The sequence below is a fragment of the Chroicocephalus ridibundus genome, chromosome 9 (assembly GCF_963924245.1).
Source record: "Chroicocephalus ridibundus chromosome 9, bChrRid1.1, whole genome shotgun sequence".
NCBI lineage: Eukaryota > Metazoa > Chordata > Aves > Charadriiformes > Laridae > Chroicocephalus > Chroicocephalus ridibundus.
In genome coordinates, this window is record NC_086292.1 from 41,541,716 (window position 1) to 41,559,583 (window position 17,868).

The 17,868-nt window shown below is 49.7% G+C and overlaps 1 protein-coding gene across 1 annotated transcript in view; it reads right to left on the reverse strand.

Annotated features, from left to right (window-relative positions):
- Positions 1-8,120, reverse strand: part of ACAN (aggrecan) — a 50,829-nt gene extending 42,709 nt beyond the window's left edge. The window contains exon 1 of the mRNA XM_063346118.1: positions 8,048-8,120. The gene's annotated coding sequence lies outside the window, so the exon portion shown is untranslated. The remainder of the gene's footprint in view (positions 1-8,047) is intronic.
- Between the last annotated feature and the right edge of the window lie 9,748 nt (positions 8,121-17,868).

The following is a 17,868-nucleotide window of genomic DNA, read 5'->3' on the forward strand; positions in this document are numbered from 1 at the left end:
CAGGTACTTGTTCTCGCCCTCAAAGATTGGTCCATGTAGACCCCAGGCTTGTTCAGCCAATGTCTGGGACCTCTCGAGCCCTCTGTGCGGCACTGAGGATGTTCAAAAGCTATGTTGGACATCCTCTCCCCTTAGGCTGTGCGCTCTGTGCTTGCTCTCTGAAAGACTCAGTGCAACCTCCTCCCCACCATAAGGATGCTGCAAAAGAGAATGAAAAGTATAAGCAAGTATTTAGGAGAGCAAGAGAAACAAGCCCCACTGGTCATTGACAAAATCAGCAGGCTTCTAAACTGCACTCTAAAGATCCTGGATACAAGTTTTGATACAGCAGCAAAAGAACAGTGCACTCTCATGAGATGCCTTGAGATTTCTGGGAGCGTCAAAACTGTTTAGTAAAACTCTGATAGCCTGCCAAAACGTCCACCGTATTTCAGAATTTAAAGATGCAAATGGATAGGCGAGGCACCTAATGGAATTTGCAGAAGTGCTCTCTGTGTCTTGGGGCGCTCTGCTGCTTCTGCAAAACGTGGCCTTCGGTCCCTAAAGCAACTTCTGGAAAATGACATAATTTTATAAGTGAGATAAATCCAATCAGCTATCTGAGCGTCTAATGACCCCGATATCCAATCAATTTCTAAATATTACTGTTTAATTATACCAACAGCACAGATGAGAGGTAACTCTCTAACGGATGAGGTACTGCAGATCTACAAGAAAAACAGTCAGCTACATTTGCAGTTGCAGAACAGAGAGAGAAATCTAGTGGAGAACAGAAGAAATTTGAAATAAACTGTGCCAGGATTGGGGAGAAGGTGCCAACCAACGTGTTTGAGGGACTTCACTTTCACCAATACACATAATGGAGGCAAAAGTAAAGCTTCAACATTACCCTGAGACTACAGTATAAGAGAGAGATTTCCATTTTAAGCATGAGCAAACCCAACCTTCTTGTCTTTGATGCTAGACTGATTCTGAAGATGCCAAAGCACCCTCTCTCCAAGAACACGTCAACATCTGAGTTGCCATGGAGGATATAGGGGAGCAGGGGGCCTTAGCACCAAGGAAAAAAGGGGCTGAGCTTAATATTCACAGAATACAGGGGTTTATGTTGGTTCGATGTGCTTATTCAAAGTAGGAGGCCAGTTTTAAGTCAACTGACAGTGACAATTATATGAAACTGGCCAAAACCAGAGCAGAAGCGAGGTGGCTGGTCTGGATTGAAAATCTGGAAAAGGGACTTGTGTTAGACAAAGAATATTTATTTTCCAGTGTTCTCAGCTGCCCTTGGAGATAGCATCTCTGCCCATAAACCTTACCTTGACTACAGGAGAACACCCCGTGGGGCTAGCAGAAGGAAGGACAGAAGCTTATTATCTCTTTGAAATGGGGTCTCTAGGGAAAAATACATGGTTTCCCTAATGGAGAATGGAGATGAAGACTGAGGGGCACTTGTCCTAGTTTCTTCCAGGGGAACCTCACTAGGTATTGCAGACAAGACTGAGCTGGCTGCCAGCCGCCTAAGCGCCATGCCATGGCGGTGTGGTGTCCAGCAGCGGACAACTAACCCGAGAACTTATCTCGCTTCTCGGGTAGGTTTTGTAGCCCACACTGAACTCAGTGCTGTCTTGGTTGGAGTGGTGATGGTGCCTGGGCTAGCTAATTCAAAGTCTCTTTGGGTAGGTTAGCGAGAGCTGGAAGCACAGCACTGAAGATGAACTGAAATGAAGATCGCATTTGCCTCCCAGTCTCTGAGATTTTCATGCCCGTAACCCACAGGTCTACCTGGCTACCACAAGAGAGTAGTCCAAACCAGAATGCGCATACTTCAAAATGGTATAAAGGAGGTATGCGTGCAACATCGGTGTGCTGATATGGGAATAATTGCGCAGATGAAATGGGTACAACACTGCACAGAGCTGTAGTCTCAGGGGAACACCGGGGATGGCCCGGGGCATTTCAAAACACTGGACAGATTCAGAGCTGAGCAATCAGAGTCATGAAGATCCTTCTGTCCTGTGCTAAACATGACTCCTTAGGTTTTTCTCAACATTATTGGCGGCGCTGAATCATTTCACACCGTCATATAACAGGCAGGAAACCGTGCATTGAGACTGGAAGGTGACCCCTGCCCTTAGCATCAATTTTTTTTTTTTTTTTTTTTTAAGGAGGCAAACTGCGGGGAATCTGGGAACTGTGAAGGCATAGGGGTTTTGCTCTGTCTCTGGCAAAGTGATCCTGAAGGACTCTAGGAAGGGTGAAGATCCCGTGGGCTAGGTGGCCAAGCAAAAGGGTGACCTCTTTTCCCTGCTGACACGCAGTGACGGCTGCAGGGGAGCTCCAGCTCTGTGGCTGCTGAGCACCCTGGTTTTTGAGAGAAGACCCAGGTAACAGTGACGAAGGGCTGAGCTGGTATCCCAGTGTCCCCCACCACACAGCCCCGCTGTGTCATCTAATGCCCATGTAGTAGGCGGCATTAGCAGACTAAGTACCCCGCAGCCTGGTGGTATCACTTACATATCAATTACTAAAAGGCAGCAGGGTATTATTTATACAATAAGTGCTATATAAAACAGCAGGGTAATATTTAGAGGGCAAATGCTACGGGGAGGAAGGCTGCAATTTGTTCTGCAGCAGCAGGAAGTTCTGTGCACTCCAAAGTACGGACCAGGATTAGGGTGACACTTACATGCCAACTGCTGTATGAGGACAGGGTATTATTTAAACCCCAGATACAATGGTAGGGAAAGAGTATTATTTACTAACCAGACTGAATGCAATAGCAGCAGTGGCAGTAACCGTACGGTATAATTTACAACAGGGGAAAAGACATCATTTGCAGACCGGTTATTACAGAATGTTAGGGTATTCGTTATGGTACGGCACTGAAGCATTACTTTGAAGCCGAGCGCTATAGAGGTACAGGGTATTATTTATACACCAAACACCATAGAAACTATTTTTCTGGGGTAAGTAATAGTGACAGTTAATCATTTATATGAAAGCCATCCTGTAATTTCCAATATGTGAACTACGTGATTATTTCAACCTTGAAACTGTGGTACAGATGATGTAATGTTAATTACACTTAGATCTACGGCTGCTGTACCACAGTACTGCTAAGCCAGAGTAATTTTCTGAAGTCAATAGATTTGTGCCAGCAAAACTACCGAATCTGCCCCAGACCTGTGCAAAGCCTGAGGTGCCCAGGGATTTCCAGGGTTGTGGCTGGGTATTTATCCCTGATCCCATGCAGGATCCCAGCAGGAGCAGCAGGTTTTGCAGTGGATTACAGGTTATTCAATCGCCGGCACAGCAGCGGCTCTCCCTGCGGAGGTGTGAATGATGGATGGGAGCTCCAGCTGGAAGGGATCAGCACCATCATTTTCACCTGTTTATCAGCTGCTGACCTCTGCATTTTCCTTACATGCCCTCTTCCTCCAGTCTGTCATCTAACCTCAGTCAGGAGATGTTCCTTGGTTATTTCTTGTTAGTTTTCCCTATGGATTTTTTTTTTTCCTGTCAAATTATTCCTATTTAAATTTCTCACCTATTAAGTCAAATCTCCTGCAGCCATCACAGAAGATTCCTTCTGTCCTTCAGCGGTTTTCTATACTACTGCTAATAAAGTGTCCAAGTCCTCTGCCCAGGGCTAACCAAAGGCATTGGAGATGCCAAAGGCACATGGAAATTGCCAGACCAGATGAAGCCGATGGTGTGTCCAGGCCAGTATCCTATCTTGGACAAGACCTATATCACCAGCTTCAGAGCAAAGTTCTCATCATCGAAAAATAGGGAATAAATTGCTGAGGAGGAAGTTTCTTTTTAACACTAGGCATTTAGTGGTCACCTTATGCCTTGAAGCATGAGTATTTACATTCCATATTCTCCCACTAATGTAAGCTACATTTATTGGGCATGGCTTAATAGACAGTTTTGCTCCTCTTGGGCCTAACCCATGAGCACTACCCTGCCAGAAGAAATTTCCTGTCCTGATCACTTTGTCCCTACGATACGATGTGGTTGCTCTTGCAGATGCCCTTTTGTCTCGCTTGCCTGATGTGGCCTCCGTTGAAGCGAGTGCCTTTCCTCTGGGACCTGCCCTACCCTTGGCTGGGCATGGAGCAAGGCTGGATTCATCTCCTTCCACCCCTCTGCAGCACCAAGGTGTATCAGAAGATCCCTGTCTCCCATGCAGTTCCCTGGTAACATGGCGGAAACCAGGGCTATCCCCACGTTCAAGGTTCACGTGGTGCCTCACTGACTGTAATAATGAGTACAGCTGCCAGGTCAAATACGTCCCTTTCCTGGGACATGCCACCACTCAAGTTCTTCACAGCAATTACTGCTCCTTTCCATCATAAGCCTGGACACTCTCAGGACACGGTGACAACCTGGGGGGAACAAGGCAGCAAGGCAGGACTCCTCACCTGGGTTAATTTTGGGTCTCTCCTAAAGTTCTCCCTACTTCAGCTGGCCCAGGTGTCCTCTGGCTGGCATTGGGATTTGGAAAAGAGCCATGAATTGCCATGCCTTGGCTGACATAAAGAGCAACGACAAAGGTGAAAACCCCAGACCATTATGCTTGTCAGAGGTATCCCGTTCCCCTGCTTTCATCTCTTGCTTCCTTCTCTCAGCAGAGCCCTTTCCGTGTCCTCTGCTCTGTCCTTCCCTCCATTTCCCAAGTCCAGCATGGTTTCCTCCTCAGCCAGCCTCAGGGAAAGGCAGAGCCATGGAAACCCGCAGGCAAAGCCTGCTCTCAGGCTGCTTCCATGCAGCTTATACAGCAGGAACGGAGACCTGGTGGCTTCTGGACTTTGCTGCGTGGCCAGCGTGCCCGAGTCACATCATCTCCCTCATCCTCACTTGGTCACAGGAGCAGTGACATGGCTCCAACCCATTGACAGAGGTGGCTGGAACCATCGGGAGCGTTAGATCAGTAAAGCTGATTGCACAGTGGTTGGGCTTGTAAAGCAGGGGAAGGAAATCGAAGCAAGGCGGTCCATGGGGCTGCTACTTAACACCTCGGGGCATTTCAACAGCTAAAGCACATGGAGGCTCATTCCACCCAAGTCGAATGATTCTGGTATTTCTCATCGTTCCCCCCACCCTTCTTCTCTCTGCTCTGTACGGAGCAATCACCGGGGAGGGGGAATATCATGCAAGGGAGAAATGGAAATTTTTATTAAAAAGGGAAAGCCCAATGAAAAGCACACAGAGGGAAAAAAAAATATCTCGGTGTGAAGTGTCTCAAAAAAGGCTGCGCGGGTAGCGCGACAAAACCCCCCGCCTATTCATCAGGCCAACAAAAAGCTTCTTTAGATTTATACTGTGAGTCCATTGAGCGGGAGGGGAGGCAGCGCTCACACACCCATCCTTGTGCACACAGGCAGAGCCCGCAGACCTGCTCCCCGCACACAGGCTGAGCTGTTCTGCCCTCTCACAAGGAAGCACTGAGTTTTTAAAAAGTAAACTGTAAGGTTTCCGTTGTTGCACTGGGCTCAAGTATTTTTTTTTAATTTTTTCTTTTTTTTTTTTTTTTTTTTTTTTTTTTTTTTTAATATATAACAGCTCCCTCTCTTTTGCCGTCTCACTCTCTCTCTTTCACTCTTTAAACAGCCCCGGCTGCTCTGGGCTGCTCGGCAGCCGTCGCGCGCTGGCTCCGTATGTGGTCCAGACCCGCTATGAACACGGCTTTTGTTGCCGCTGCTGGGAAGCTGCCTGAGAGAGGCACACACAGCCCGGCTTGTTTCACATGTGGAGGCTGCAGTGGGTTCGGGGGGGGGGGGGAAGAAAAGGAGGAGGAGGAAGAAGAGAGCAGCTCAGGGAAGGTTGTCTTGTGGTAGAGCAGCCGTCCCACCACTGGTGAGGGAAAGGGGGAAGCGAGGAGACGGAGGAAGGTGGCGGTGGAAAAGTTGTCTCAGGCAGCTAAGAAAGGTCCTGTTGATTTTTAAAATGGGACCAGTTGGCCCTCCACCAGCCCACGTTCCCGTCAGCATGGGAAGGCAGTGAAGTCACTGGATCTGTGCAGCTTATGTTTGCAGAGGATCTGCCCCAGAGAGAGAAAAGGAGAGGAAAGACCAACAGTGGAGTGGATTTTGGAGTCCCCAGGGTTTCTGGCTGTTATGCACGTCCCTGGGTGATACCAGAGCACTGAACAACAATCTGGTCTCTCTTTTCATTTACGCATTCATTCATTCATTTCTGTCTTTTAAGTAATACCGTCCATCCTCTTCTCCTCTAAACCCCTCAATGTTTCTCACTAATTAGGTAGTGTTTTACGGTGATGAGCTGCTGTTTGCTCTGACAGTGCTAAGTCTGCTGAACATCTTTTCCTTAGGAAGTTTTTCCCTCCCCCAGTTTCCTATCATCTCATCTGCTCTCTTCACCCATCCATCCTCCAGCCCCCGTGCTGCTGTCAAACCCTGCTACTGTACACGGAGGTGATTATAGGAAACATTAACCGGCAAGTTCAAGTGGAACAGATGAAGTTTTCCCCCAAAGACCGTTCAGGCTGCTGAGAGCACTCAGCCAGGGACATCTCCAACCCTCACCCTCTGCCCCGTCTGGCGATGGTGGGAGGGGATGCCTCCCTTTTCACACTCTGACAGCAACTCGAAACATCTCGGAGAGGAGCAACGTCTCCCCTTCGACCTGTCAGGCGGATGCAATCTCTTGAAGCCAGCAGGAAAATATAACATCAAACATCCAAACCAAAGAAACAAATAGCTTGGCTTCCAACAGCACGCAGGGTTGCCCTCCTTCGCGGGATCTGAAAACCCACCAAACTCAGTCCCCGAACCCCCGGCCCCTCTGCCCAGCCAACATCCTTTACTGGGAACTTATAGACGAAAAACCACAGTAGTAAGGAATGCTAAAAAATTCCACTTTCCCAACTATTTCATTGTGGGATGTTCCCCTCCTTTCCACATCTGGCAAAGTTATTTTAGAAAGCTAGGAAAGCTCTTCAAACTGAAGTTTTTTGGCTACACAACTCAAAAGGGAAAGGTTAAAGCGCACGCTTTCTGCTACTTGCGGAGGGTTACTTAGCACAAGGTTTAAATGAAAAGTCTTAAAAAGTAGTAAATGAATGAGAAGAAGACATTTCTGATAGACAGATTCTGAAAAATAAAACTTCTGCGGAAGAACTCATCTCCCTGCAAACTATTGCTAAAAATATGCTTCATCAGTGAATGGCTTCAGAAAGAGGGCAGGTACCGAGTAACGCCCGGAGCAGCTAACTGGAAATAACCCAGGAGACGCCGCCAGCCGCCAGCCCCTGCCATCCACATGCAAGGGGACGGCGCTGTCAAACCCTCCGGCATCCAGGCTCTTTTCATTCTCTTTCTAAACTTGCCAGCCCTTAGAAAGCTTAACACCCCTCTAGCTCAGAGATCACCCTTTGCCTTCCCCGTAGCAAAGCAACGACACTGATCAAAGCAATAGCCACGAGAAACCCCTGCACAGCCATTTAGGACGCTTGCAAAAAAAACCAACCCAGCACGACGGCAGCCTCCTTCCCCCGTGCTCAGAAGCAGGATCAGACGCATCACCAGGGCTTGAGCAGTAGCTGAAATCCATCACAGAGAAACACCGGTGGGTTGGAAGGTCTTTTGGGGAGGGAGAAGGGGGATAACCCTGTCTCTGCTCTCCCGCCTCGTGGTTTTGGCTATAGGGTCTCTGAAGCCAGTGGCTTGCGTTCCCTCCCTTCCCCAAGCTGACTAACAAACTCAACACATAGGTGTTGCCCCTGGCTATAGGTTTGCTCCCCGTAACGGGTGGGTTGTTGGTGAGGACCATTGCGCCCAGAGGCACCGCAGGCGCAGGCTCCCCGCTCACGGCAGCGCAGCTTCCAGAAGGGAAACTCCGTGGAGAGGCTGGGGCTCAATCAGTTTACAACTTTTCCTCCCATTTCTCTGCTGGCTGCTCACCAGGGAAACAGCCAATCCACTGATGGAGAGCCTGCATCTTTAGAGCGCTGAGGAAACAAATAGGAAAGTTAAGGAAAAGATACCAAAGAGAAAGGAGGGAGGAAAGCGCAATACATTACCTTTAACAGTTCAGTGCAGTGCTTCCAGAATCTAAGTCCCATACACCTGGCAGAGAAATGAGGTGTTTTTCGGCGTTCAAGAAGGAAAGAGCTTGCCACTTCTTGCTATTACTGTAGGTCTTCTTCACAATCTCCAGATGAGTTTTCCTGCCCTTTTTTTTTTTTTTTTTTTTTTTTTTCTCTCTTCCCTGGTTCCCCAGAAGAAATCAAAATTCCCTGTGTGGTGTTTCAGGTCCTTTCAGGCAGTGGCAGCAGCAGCAGGCTTGAAGAGTAAGTACTGTGTGTGAATGGCAAAAAAGAGAGAGAGGGTTTCAGACCACATTAGCTGCCACTGGCTGCAAGAGAGACCATCAAACTCCTGTCAGCCTCCTTAGATACCTCTTGAAGAGCTGGCAAACTAAGTGCATTGGATCCTCCTCTGGATTTTAGAGTAAAGGTAGGCAGGCATCCAGGGGGCAGGGGGAAATAGGAGGGCTTAAGGACAGAAAGGGAAGCCCAGCCTCTTGGAAAGAAGGAAAAAAAAAAAAACACAGAAAAGAAAAGAAAGGGGGAAAAAAAGCACGACCAAAAAAAAAAAATACTGTAAATGGAGAAAGCTGAATGGAGAGTGGGGGATTAAATTTAGCCCTCTGGTTTGGAAGCAAACTGGATGGAGCACCACAAGTGGTTGAGAGACAAGAAATAGTTTATGTAATAAAAAGAGAACGTGGTTTATGCAAACTAAAATAAGATGAAGCTAATTAAGGAACCTGAGCAAAGTCCGCGTGTCTGCAATGCAGTCAATATCACTGCAGTCTGAGTGGAAATGAGCAGATTTAGTGGGGAGCTGAAAGAGAGTAGCAAATAGGAAAGTTTAGGGAAGCCTCTGGCATGGCTGTGCTAGCTCCTGCAGAGGAGGAGGAGGCAGGTGATGGCAGTGAAGCTCAGTGGGGAGGGAGGGAGGGAGCAAAGGGATGCTCCGTGCTCCTGAAGAAAGCACCTGGAGCATTAGTAACTGATAAGTGATATAAAGGCAGAGAAAGGAGGATGTTGGGGTGAGTTTGTCTAAAAGCTGAGAAATACAGAGCCTGTAAGCACCTGGGAATGGTGGAGAGCGGAGCAACCACCCCAAAACTTTCAGGAGGATCCCATAACTGAATCCTTGGCAGTTCTGGTACTGTCAGAAAGTGCTGAAGAGGTTGTAACGTGTTTTGATTTTTTTCTTTTTTTTTTTTTTTTTCTTTTTTCCTGTGGGGGATGCTGGTAACTTTGAGTGGGAGAAAAAGCTGTGCTTGGGAAGGAGGGAACGGGTCTGTTGCTGCAGGCCCACACTTTGGCTTGTGAAGGGGCCAGATGGCAGCTGGGAGGAGGTGGGAAACCGCTGAGATTTTCACAGTTGAGAAAAGATCTTCTGGTTGAAAAACCTGTTGTACATCAGCAGAGAAACCTGAGGTCTTACGTTTGAAGTTCCTCAGGCTTGTAAGAAGGCCCCAGCTCAGGCTGAGGTTGTCCTTGCCGTGGGTCAGTCTTTTTACCTCCCTGTTCATCGCCATTTTGGCTGCTAAGAGATCTCCAAGAGATCAGAGTAGGGTGATCCTGAGTACAGAAATGCAACTGTATGATGCTATCTGGGTAGTAACCACTCCTCTTGGCTCATAGGTGAAGGTCCCTCCACCACAGGAGAGTATTTCCAGCCCAAGGGAAAGTCATTGTGCAGGCCGTGACATGGGTTACCAGAGAAGAGCAGGAGACAGAGATCCTGATATCTGCACTTGCCCCTCTCTTCCCAAAACCCTCCTTTGCTTTCTGGGTTATGATATAATAGTTTTTCCTCCCTCCATGAATTATTTTGATCCCATGCCTCGTTTCAAAACTTGCTTCCTTGACTGTCTCGCTCCTAGGCCTGAGGCTCGTAACCCTTTCACAGTGTTTGTGCCCTCTCGTGAGAGCTGTGCATCCATCATCCTGACACGTAATGCTCCCAGATCACAGAGCGTGGAGACACGCTTCTTCCCACGAGTACCTTATTCCATCTTGAAGATTCACGACCAGATTTTGGGTGTGAACGTCTCCCTTGGATCATCCCCCCTTTTTTTCAGTAGTGAAGTGCTAGGTGTTGAAAGCTTTCCAGGTGCCTTTATGCTAAAAGTTCAAAGGGCAGCAGGGGAAAACTCCACAACCATTAGAAAGGACAGTACATTTACAGCCTCATCTGAAACTCTCGGACTTTATTTCCTTGACCTCACATGCCTTTCGGTGTATAAGAGTGCTGCCTGTCCACAAAAAACTTAATCCTTCATCTGTGGAGTTCAAGCGGGGACCTTCCCACCAACTTACAGGGCAAAGGATCCATTGCGGGGCTGCCACCAGCTCCAGCTGCTGGGTGGGCTGGGGCAGATGGAGCCGCACAGGCTGTGCTGGAGCATCGCCTGCCTCCTCGCCTCGCTGGCTGGGCTGTCTCTACACGGGGCAGCAAGGTGTAGCTGTAGCAATGAGAGCGGACAGGCAAAACACACTTCACACAGGGCTTGACAGCTCACGCTTTAGGCAGGACTCGTTTTTTCCAGCTGGGGATAAGAAGCACGTAGACAGGAGCTATAAAATATGACCTGACCGATTTTGTTCTGGCTCGTGTACGTGAGAGACTCTGAAACATCTCATGCCCGTCTGCAGCCCTTTCTCCCCGTAGCATAAAGACCTTTTGGGAAATGTATATGTTTAGTTGTTTTGCTGTGGAATAACTGTGAGCCCTGTGTACCCTCTGCTGCCACTGTGGTTTGGCGAAGAAAACCCCCATCTAAACTTTTGATGAGCTTAAGCCAGGGAACAGAGAAAATTCCACTTTGGAGCTGACCAGTTAGGAAAATGTGATGCTCCACACAAAGCAGTTTCTTAGCAACTTCAGGAAAGGGGTAGGAACTGCTCAGTACCTGCTGGCTCTTCCAGTTTTTTGTCTGCATCGGGAATGATTGGAAAAACAGCTAAATATGTTTCAGAGAAATTGTGATTCATAAACTGCTCTTGTGTGTGTTTGTTTTTTAAGCTAAGGAGAGGCCAGGTCAAAAAAAGTCACATAGATGGCTTTTGATTTTTGTTTAAAGCAGGGAAGCAACAACTCAGAGCTCTTTGAAACACAGGTAACACATTGCAAAAGTGCTTACAGTTAGGTAAGATTTTTACATGTCATTATAAATTCCAAAGGAGGCTTATGTCTATTCCCAGTGAAGTTCAGCCTTCAGGGAGAGCAAATGTTTGAACAGAGAACAAACCCTGTGGCCATGGAGGAGTGAATAATAGCTTTGCCGTGAAAACTATAGAATATCCAGAATTTGTATGGTGGAAGCAGCCACTGAATGAAAATGGGTAGGAAAGGAAAAAATACCACACAGAAAAAGGTTTTGTCACTTCAGTTGATAGTTGCTTGCAGCTTTCCAAAAGCGATGAAGGGAGACTTGGGTGGCTTTCCAGCCGAGAGAGAGAGCAAGGAAACAAGAAAGAAATAGAAAAAATAGTAGAATAAAACCTTCAAACTCCTTTTAAAAATTGTGCAAGCGAAATCACCCACTGTTGTGGACTACTGCTCCTTCCCTGCAACTACAAGGGGAGCCATCTCATGGCTCTCAACTCAAACCCTGTCTTGCTCTTGAGGTGAAAAGGGAGGTTTTGTGCCCCTAGAACGCTTACCTTTTCTAGAATGATTGTGTCCTATTAAAAGATAATTGGGCACTAAAGAAAACCTACAGGGACGTGAGGAAGGGGTATGGGATCCCAGCTATTCTGTGCACAAGTAGCTGCGTGGGGTGGTGAAGAGTTTGTCTGCGACCCGTCTTCAGCAAAAGGCACTGGAGATCTAAGGGCAACCCAGGAGCTCTGAGCTTGAGCCTATAAAGTACTGTTCATGCTTTTACAGTCAGCGTCTGAGGAGTTCAAAACACATTACAACAGACGTTTCTTGATCAGCCGTCACAGGTTCCTTTAGATAACAGTATTTGAGTCCTTGCTGCCTTGTGGTGCTGCTGAAGCCCTGGCACCGTGTGGAGCTGAGGCACGCAGAGATGACTCGCTCAAGACTATGGGTGAAGCCAGTGTCAGAGCCAGAACATCTCCGTTCCCAGCTCCGTTCCCTCTTTTAAAGCTAACAAAGGCCTTGATCCACTGCAGCAGCTCAGGAGCGGGTTTGCCTGCACTGCGAGGTTGTCTTTTCTGAAGCAGGGATGCTCTGCGAGGGGGAGGCTGCCACTTAGAAACCTCTGCTGGGCTTTGTTCCAGGTGGGAAAAACACAAAAGCCAGGTGCCACCTACCTGCTGGTCCAGAGCTCGCCTCTCAGCTGTGGCGGCTGGGAGATAGGGAGCGGAGGCAGCAGGCTGACAGCCCCCACGCCTCCCGCAGCGGGGAGAGACGAGCACCGGCAAAGCGAGCCCACTCTGTGCTCTGACTGACGAGGGAAACAAGCCTCTAATTGGGAGGGTGGGGAGAGGGCTGAGATGGCCCGTTTTCTGTGTTTTTGCCCAGGTGCTTGACACTTCCCGTCCTTTCTGGCTTTCAGCTTGAGCGTGCATGGGAAAGAAGTGCCAGGGTTTGGGTACTGACACTTGCACTCACACACGTACGGGCTCACACGCATCCATTTGGGCTGCTTGGTCCTGCTGACAGCCCAGAACATGCACGCAGCCCGGCAGGGACAGCCTTGGGTGTCCTGGAGGTGAAAGTCCTACACCAGGAGGAAACCCCTCCGGAGCTGATGCTGAGGTACCACCCTGTGCATCAGCAAGGATTGCCTCCCAGATGTCATGGGCAAAGCCTGAATAGCTGTTGCCCCAGCGCTGCTCTTAGGGTGCCTCAACATCAGCTTTGACCCTCGTGGTCAAGAAGGTCCTGCCCTTCTCCAGGCCAAGATCCCATGATGGGAAAGGCATGGTGTGATGTAGAAGTGTCATTGTCTCTGCACAGCCCATGTCACTGGGTCCTGGAAGGGATTGTATGGCCTTACTTTGGGGTCCCACTGGAGGGATGGGAAGGGATGCTGCCAAAACCTCTCTAGCCAATAATTAGGAAGGGTCTAAACACTCCCAGGAGAGACTTTACCCACTGAGACGTTACCCTGGGAGCATGGGACGGGACTGAAAAGAGATGAGTCAACATCTGGGGGTAAAAAGGGCACGGAGGAGCCTTCTCTCTGTCTCAAAGATAGCACCTGTGCCCCTTCATTCCAGAGTGAATATCAGCCTTGTTGGTGCGGCTGAAAAACTCACCCCATATTTAAAAAGCAAACCCCATAGACACACACACACAGCTTCTCCCAGCCCTGTTTGCATCCTGGATTGGAAACGGTGCCCTTCCTGAACCTCCCGGGCCGGACAATGTACCTATTCAACCTGCAGCGACCGGGACGCTCCGGCTCCTGCTGAATGAGCTGCCTTCTGCTTGCAGCGGCCGTCCCCGTGCTGGCAGACATAAACAGCGGGGCTCGCCCCCACCCCGGTATTGTGGCTTGTTCATCACCCGATAAAAATAGAAGCCCCGGCCAGCGGGTGGGATGGCGCGCACAGACTGGTGTTTGTTTGGCAGCGGATTTTTTTCAAAAATGTTTTCTTCTTTTTGCCCCTCTCCTGTCCTCGCGGTGTCTTTCTGAATTGCTCGATGGGCCTGTGCGGAGGGAGGGGGGAACGGACACCTCCGGTCACAGATTCGGCGCCAGGCATCACAGGCTCGCCAAGATGGGGCCTCTTGTGCTTGTCCTGGCTGCGCAGCACCCTGTCTCCATCCTCGGATGGCTGCCGGTGGCGTGTGGAGGGTTCCACTAGCTTAAACACATCTGGTGTCAGGGCTTGCACTGCCGTTTGGGCTGGGGCTGGGCGCACAGAGGGGAAGGCCGGCGCCCTGGGGCTGCGCACCCCTCCGCACTCATGGAGGGCACTCCGGGAAAACTTCCTCCTGCCTTTGGCTGTGGTTTTTAGGGTATAGAAAAGGGCTGGCACCCCCTTGGTGAGGGGAGTGGGCACCAGTGAGGCTGCAGCGGGGGGTGGCAGGGCTGCGCGGTGCTGTTGATCAGCTGAGACGTGACCGCACGGCCCATCCAGCTCCATCCACGGTGCCCCACCGCACAAGGGACATGCTGTCCCTCCCGCTGCGCAGCTCCGTGCTCAGAGTGTGCAGTACATGTCCGGCCCTCCGGACCATCCCCAGGTGATGGTGAAACGGCTTTTGTCCAGGAGGCACAGTGTGGACCGCTCCCTTGGCCAGGGCGATGCTGTGCGCACCTCCTTGCCCATGCGTGCTCCTCTTGTGCGCTGCTTGCCTTCGGAACGCAACCCTCGCTTCTCCCTTTCTCCTTTTTTTTTTTCCTCCCTTTTGCACACATGCATGCCCTCACCTCACCTTGTTAATCAGCTGCTTGGACTGAACCTAACTTCGCCCCCCTCCCAGCCTCCCTGATGGAGACCTGCAGGCTCAGCGAGGAAATGTGGGGGTGGGCACCACGCGGAATATTTATACAATGAATGAATGAAAACAGTGCTAATTTTATGTTCCTCCCAGCCTGGGACGGAGCAACACGGGAATACAGCACCTTTTGTATGGGCATAGGACATCTCCTCTGTTTGCTTTTCTCCCAGAATGCCTCTTCTCGCCCCGCGCCGTATAAACAGGTTGCTGTTGACCTTGGAAGCTGGCAGAGAGATTACGTCAAGTCCAGCAGGTTTGCCGGGCTGGATATTTACGGTCTCGCACCCTTTTGCTTTGGCTGCAGAGGTGACGTACGGGGCGTGCGTTCAGCCCTGTGCTGGGCTCCAAAGTGGGGTCGGCTGCCTCTCCCCACGGGGGAAGCCCGGAGATATTCCTGACCCCCAGAAAACTGGCTGCTCAGGGGAAATTCTGCAGAGAGTTCCTCCTTTTGCTTTGTTTCCCTGTTTGGTTTTTTTTGGTGTTGAACAAGGCATTTGTTTTGCTCCAATGAAAGGTGTTTGATTGAGCTCGGTGAGGAAGAGGCAGGAAGGGGATGCGGGCTGCAAAGAGCAGGCAGCAAATAGGGTCCGACAGCAGATATAGCTCCGTCTGCCTTCTTCAAAAAGCTTCTTGACCTTGGTGGCCTGTGTCAGGCCCTTTGGCCACTTTGGAGGTGGGAGAGGTCACTGGAGAGGCTTTGGACATGATCATACCAATGGCCCTCCACAAAGAAATATTTCAGCTGATTTGTTGGCGGTGAAAAGGAAACTCAACAGAAAGAGGAGCAGCTTGCCACCGTTGAAGGGGCTGCTTGGCAGCTCTGGGTACGGCTTGTCCTGTGGCCAGTCTTGCTGAGAAACAGGAGGAATGAACCCTCGCATCTCAGTGATGAGAGGTGAACGAGGTGCTCCTCACCCGCTTATTTCTGGAGGGGGAAAGGCTTCCTGCTAGGAGCTAGAAGGAATGTCTTCTGTACCGAGAAGGTCATGGCCATTGTGCTGGCAGCTTTAAAGTCCCTGCAGAAGACGAGGCCAAGGCCCTCGGTTGCAAAGAGCTTTCTGCTTTCCAGGAATCCTCCAGGCGGAGCAGCTTCAGCTGATAAATAAGGGGATCTCAGACAGACTTGGCTCTGTTGGCATGCAACAGCCCGGAGGTCATTTTTTAAGCAGAAAGTCCAAGAACACTCACAGCAGGCAGTGGGCTTTTCTTACTGTGGTTAAATGGGTTTTCAGTCCTTCAGCAAGAGGTGCACGCTCATCTTTTGGAGGTCAGCCTTTTCTGCCATCCCATTAACACAAGAATCCCCTTGAGCCTTTTAACCCTCTCAGCCCTGCCCTGGAGTATTCTTTTTCCCTTTCCCATTTATACCTCAGTTCCTAATTTCCAAGTGAAACAGGTTTCACGCTGGTGCACAAGAAAATGTTGTAAAAAAGTCAATCTCGAAACCAAAATCATACTAAAACCTCCACAATTCATCAGTAATAGCTACACAGACCCGCATATAACAGATGTGGATTTAAGTTCACTGCTGGGTGTTGCTATCTTCCACCAGCCCTTTTCCCACTCGTGTGCTCAGAGCTCAGTATCAGACTTGCAGGGAAGAAGAAGAGTGTAGGGGGCTTCTCCAGGCATGACACATGGAGATGCTAATAAATTATCCAACCCCAAGGTTGCCAGTGAGTTGGCAGCTTATTCCTTCCACTTCTCCTACATTTATTATTAGTCTTTCTCTTTCTTGGTTTATTTACCTATGAAACCTCATCCTCTGGTTTTAGCGCTTCACTCCTTGCTTTTCAGTCTTCAGCAAATGCATCTTTTTGTTTGCTGCGGGAGAGAGGACATTTCTCTGTCTGGATTGTAGGGTGGGTAGGTGGAGCTGGAGTTTTAATTCAGGAGACCCAGGAATATCCCCAGGGTTACTCCTAATAGCGCACCTCATCTTTTTCTGCCAGTGGAAGATATAACCTGCCTCACCTTTTAGCTATGAGTACTCAGGGGACCAGATCAAACCTATCATTAAAAACCCATGGTTGGAGAGCAGGTTGTGACCCTCCCATCCTTCCCCCATCACTGGAGCGGTTCTCTGAGGAGCATCCAGAGTTAGAAAGATACTCGTATGGTTCTCCATCACCAAACACGACTCCAGACAGCCTCCTCCTTTTCCTCAGCTCCTTGTAGCTGAGCCTTCGCCACATGTTGATGTCTCTCTGTGCCCTCTGCTGAGTTTCTAGGCTGATGAGACGAACAATAGACGTTTGAGCCTTGGTTGAGGCATATGTGGTGTGGCTGGTAAGAAAAACTTGCCTTGGCTTGTGCTTATGTTAGGAGAGAACATCTTAAACTGCCCTAGGTTTTTGCATCCGTGTTGAGATTAGATCCACACTCACAAATACTGGACCAAGTAAGGATGCAGGGGAGAAGTCCTCAGGATACCTTCCCAGCAGTCTGTATGCTTCTACTTTACCAATTGCAGTTGCTTTCTTAAAAACCCATCTGGGACTGTGCTCAGAGCTCTTAACAGGTCTCTCTTTGATAACTGCTGCTTCCTGGCATCTGTACTTTATTGTGAAACATCCCTCATTGGCCTGCAAAGTGGTGGCTGCACCTCCAGGAGGTGTTTCTGTGGGCTCTCCAGAGGTTCCTGATGCCCGAAGCTGGCTCAGGGTTGGAGAGGTCCACCTGAGGCGTTTCTACGGTAGAGAGGAAAGCAAAGGACTAAAATTCAACCCCCCCCCCCATTAAACGGCAAAGCTCTGCAGATCAAGGGCTCCCTGAAAATGTTATTCCTCGGCTGGGATGCAGAGATCTCAGTGTCAATATTTGTGAAGTAGGAAGGGCCCTGCCAGCTGCAGCATTTCCAGAAACAAGCCTCTGTGTGCAGGGCTGGGGCAGCCGCCGCGGGCTCAGCCTGGGACACCGGGGGTTGGGGATGCTTCAGGAGCCCCCGGCCGGACCTACCCTGTGAGGCTGGGGGAGGCGAAGGTGGGGCGGCTCTACTCACAACCCTGACCTGCCCCTTTGAGGTTTGGGTGAGATTTATACCGGTCTTCACAGAAGCACACAGCAAATGTTGCTTTGATGCTGTGGTCCTTCTGCTTCGGCAAAGTGCATGAGTGAACTGGCTTTGATACGGGGCGGGGGGGGGGGGGGCACAGTTGCCTGAGGGCACGGTGGGGAAGAGCTCTGATGTCTGCAAAGGAATAATGCTGCTCCGGTGTGATCATCGTGTTAAAGTACCGCTTCCTCGAAGGGGCGAGTTAACAGTGATGTGAATCTCACAGCCCTACGAGTGAGAGAGGGCAAGAAGCTGAGCCTGGATGCAACGATGCTGATGGCAGGCTGCGAGAGTAATGTCACTGTCCACAAGGAGGGGAACAGACACCTCAGAAAGAATGGG